The sequence below is a fragment of the Lutjanus erythropterus genome, chromosome 8 (genome assembly GCF_056507025.1).
Source record: "Lutjanus erythropterus isolate fLutEry1 chromosome 8, fLutEry1.hap2, whole genome shotgun sequence".
NCBI classification, from domain to species: domain Eukaryota; kingdom Metazoa; phylum Chordata; class Actinopteri; order Lutjaniformes; family Lutjanidae; genus Lutjanus; species Lutjanus erythropterus.
The window spans coordinates 37,085,310-37,090,122 of NC_139324.1; positions in this window are offsets into that span (position 1 = coordinate 37,085,310).

Consider the following 4,813-nt stretch of genomic DNA (forward strand, 5'->3'; position numbering starts at 1 on the left):
TATACAATCTATGGTTGAAGAGAATAGTCCCCCCTTGAACTCTAATTAAAGTGAAATGGGCAAACTAAAAAAGTTATTCCTGCCCGTGATCGAAAGTTTAAAGGAGGACTCCACAATTTTAGCATCGTTGTCAGAAAAATGAGTGCTTCAACTTAACTTTTTTCCTTTATCTTGGATGGCATATCATTCATTTCATATCATTTTATGATAAATTACTGTGAATATATTATAGATTTCTCCCTTAAAATAACTTGGCCACCATCATTGACACTTCCATTGTATTTGTGTAGCGGCAGAAGTCTCAGGGCAGGGATCTCAAAAAACATAAATCATGAGCCACATCATCTCCAGGGCTGAATAGCGCGAGGGTTTTTTAATCTTGTGATCTTGGTGAACTGACCCTTTAACATTTCGTCTTGGAGAGGCTGGTGTCTGTTAAACTACAGCAAGGGCTCCGAATGTGAAAACTGTCCTTATCAAGGATACCCACCATCTGTTACAGGTCTCATGTGTAGCCCACAGCACCAAGAAAACCCACAGATTCATTCTGACACATTTAATTTTTTTTTTCTAGTTTCTATTCCTATTGTCACTCGCTTTACATGAGTAGGAATTTGCATACATGCTTTTGTTTGTCTTTAAAACACATTTGGATCTTCTCTGACCCCCTAAATGTGATGCTAATTCAACTAGCTATCCCAGTCGAAACACTGAGGCAGTTCAGCCCACCATTTCCCCTCCCTCTGATGTCAGTCCGGACGGTTGAAGTGCAGTGCAAACCGTTCTGCTCGATGTGACCGTTCTGCTCCTGCTGTTGGACGGCAGCGCCACCAGATTCCAGAAAAAGGTCACCAACTGTCTTCATGTAGCTGCACAGCTGTTAGCATATATTATTTTGCTGTCCAGATATAGACTGTGTAGTTGTGATGTTTTAACCTTTGCCTTAAATCAAGCTTGCTCAGGCAAGGGATTGCTTATTCGCCACCCCTTTAAAAAAAAAGAAAAAGAAAAAAGACAGCACCCACCTCTTACTTCTAAGTTACATTTGAATCTTCATCCTCCTCCTCCTCCCATGACACTGCATCATGGTGTGCATTCATTTGGTTTGATTACCAAAGTGAATGAGCGATTTAATTTTTAATCTGTAAAGTGGAAAGCTAGAAAGTTGATGGTTTGTTAAAGGGACAGTTCAGCACAAAATCAAAAATCATTTATCCTCCCAGATTATTTTGGTGTGAGCTGCTGAGTTTTAGAGATGTCTGGAAATAAATGGCTATTGTGGCTTTGTAACTTTAAATAAGCACATTTCTCTTTTGGTTAGTACTCAGTGTTTGATGATCCATAGTGGTTTTGGTGGTGAAAATTAACCCCGTCAGTAAAACGAGACCCATAGGTGGACAGTGAACCAAACCAGCGTGGGGCACAAAGAGGGGGAGCACGTAATCTTTCAAAACTTAAAAACATTGTTTTGCATCTATAATTAGTACAGGTGCTCTCACGCAATACTAAATCTCATTAACAGACATTGACTACTTCCTGTTTGATGAAAATTATTGCTATTGCAGTTTGGCAATCCCTGGACAGTGGAAGGGACATGTCCCTACCGTCCCTACCCAATTCTACACCCTTGCTTCGTTGTGAGCGCTCTCATGTAGGAACTCCGTTATTTCTGTGGTAGAATCTACCAGGACTGTGGATTATCTTCAGACATTGCTGACAATTTTTTTTTAAATATTTTTTTCAGCACTTCAGAACATCTCAAGCCGAGTGCCATCTAGTTCCAGTATATTAGAGAGAAGGTAGACATCTCTTTAGCTCACACCAAAACTGTCTCGATGGATAAATAGCACAACAGATCAGAAGAAAAATAAGTATTTTTGATTTTGGGGTGAACCGTCCCTTGAAAGGCATCCTTGTAACTGTACATTGTCATTAGTCAAAGCTGCTTACTGCAGACAGCTTTGCTCCTCTGGATGTCCTCTTTACACTTCCATACATTTCACCATTTAAGACCGGTTCATCCCAGAGTTTTTTTTTTTTTTTAACAAATTAAATGTCGGCTGCTGCAGTCAATGACTGAATCTCTCCCAGTGTTACAAGAAACATTTCCTGGTCCGAACAACGGTAGCAAGACGCGAAGGAGATATTTTATCCCACTCTCTCCTCCTCTCCCCTCCCATGCCACATGTAGTATTATTAATTCTATATTTTGATTTGTTGGTTTAATTTATCGGGGAGGGTTCGTCACTCCTCAGCAGCAATATGTTGTGTACTTCCTTTTTCTGTAGAGCTCTCTCAACCCAGACAGATTTCATGCAAGCCTTAATAGACAGTGCTGCTTAATTTTTGTGTGAAAACGTAGAAGCTAACTGAGCCCCGGTGGTAGAGAAGGGTTGATCATTTGAAAGTTGTTCTTTGGTTATAGCAAGCAAGTTGCTGGGATTAGTTGCCAAGTAGCTTGTTCTTTTAACATTAAGAATTAAGAGAAATGAGAATGGATAAACTCTGCTGTTGTGTACGAACAGCTCTGTTCGTCATCAGTTCACTTTTTTTTTTTACAAGATACTTTGAGTTGCTTTACCTCAGATATTTGTTCAGAGCTTTAGTATCTTTAGGTTTTTTTTCTTCCTTTTGTCCCAACATACACATCAGATACGAACTCATCCAGTCAGTCAGTAAAAGTCATGTTCCAGAAACGGGGAAGGAGGCTGAGAAGTATTTGGAAAAACTTTTTACACTGGATGTTTTTTTATTCAGTAAAGAATTATTAATGTAACTTGTGGTTGTTGTTTTTTTCCTTCTGAGCTCTCGAATGGAATCAAATAACAAATTGACACCATTTTGACTTTTTTTTAAAATCTCACAAACATAATTCAGTTAGTGGCACCTCTTGCGTCAGCTTTTGTTTTGTTTTCTAAGGCTATTTTTATGTTTTCTTCAATTAAAACACTTGAGAATATTAAAGGATTTAATCACAAAGCAACCCTCACTCCTTTGACTTATTTGGATTTGTGTGAGTTTCTGTGTTTGCTCAGCAGTTTGGATAAAAGGCACACAGCTCGGCGTGATACCGGGGGGGCAACCTGTTTCCTCCTTCCATCTTTTCTGCTCCGTCAACAGAACCATTTTCTCAGAGGCACATTTACATCCATCCTCCTCCATTCATCATGACACATCCACGGTTTTCCATTAGGGCACAGTCCAAAGTCACTGGAGAGTGACCGTATGTAGAGACTGGGCAAACTGAACATATGTACATAAAGTAAATGATGAATGTCACATTCACTTTTAGAAACTGTAGAGATGTACTTAGCTGTTCTTTTGCAGTAGACCTTTTGAATGACACGTTAACCAATCGTCCATCACAGTCGCCAGACGTGTGACAGGATGCTGAGAGACTGTATAAATATGTACATAATGTAAATGACGAGTATGATGTTCACTTTTAGAAATGGCAGAGATGCTCCTATGTTTTTTTGCAATAGCTCTTTTGAATGACGGCCATGCGTTCAGGCTACAACCAAATGTTAACCACTGATTGAGAAACCACAGCAGAAGATTTGTGAAACCGAGCTGAGCTGGCCTCCTGGGTGGGGCGGTGGAGGGGGGGCAGTGAAAAGGTTAAACTTGACACTATCTCACTTTTCAGGTTTGGAGCTGTAAATACCTTCAGCGATGCCTCTCTTCTAATTAAAGCCACACTCACACACACACACACACACACACACACACACACACACACACACACACATACACACTGAAGGCTGTAGTCACAGATGATGCTTACAAAGCATTTTTCCAACTTTGTAATTAATCATGGTTTCTTACTGTAGTTAATTACTTTTTGCATGATGTGCACTACTGCACAGTCACTGAATCGAGTTAATTCTGACTCAGGGACTCTTTTACAGACTGGCAATGCAACAGCTGTGGCATTAACTCTGAATTTGAACCTGAATAAAAAGGCTTTCTGAGGAAGCTGAAAAAGTGTGATTCTTGTTTTTGTTAATGCTATACTTACTGTTCAGATATCATAATTTATTTTCACTTAGAGCCAAAGTTTCTCTGTATAATATTTGTGACTAAATAAGCAACAATCAAAGCAGGGCCGTCCCCGGCTTTTATGGGGCTCTGAGCTCTAATCTACTATTTTTAATTTCTATCTTTTTAAAAAGTGTTGTACAGACTGTTGTGTAAATTGTGGTTTTAGTTAATGTGCAAATCTAATTTTGACAGCCTCAGAGCAGGCAAGGTTTTGGGGACCCCCTGTGATTTCTGGCGCCCCCCTTAGAGGACTGAGAGGGTAGAGAACTGGTAGTTTACATCATATTAATGTCAGCATGACATGCTTTACTCTTCTGTGATTTTTAATCTGAAAAAGGTTGCAAACTCACAAGACTGGTCTGGTGTTGGGCTTTCACTGTGTGTATGAACATGACACCGGCTCTTATAGGGGTGTAGAGTTGTATTATATTATTATTATAGTCAGGCCGACCCTGAATCAACGGAAAATTAAATATTTTGGTGTTATTTGTTAAGAGTTAAATGCAGCAATCATTGGACGGCCTTTAGCTTTGATTACAGCACACATTCACCATGGCGTTGTTTCGATAAGCTTATGTAATGTCACAACGTTTATTTCTGTCCAGAGCTGCATTACTTTTTCTCCAAGATCTTGTATTGATGATGGGAGAGTCGGACCGCTGCGTAAAGTTTTCTCCAGCAGAAAAACCCTAAAGATTCTCAGTGGGGTTCAGGTCTGGACTCTGGTGGTCAGTCCATGTGTGAAAATGATGTCTCACGCTCCCTGAAC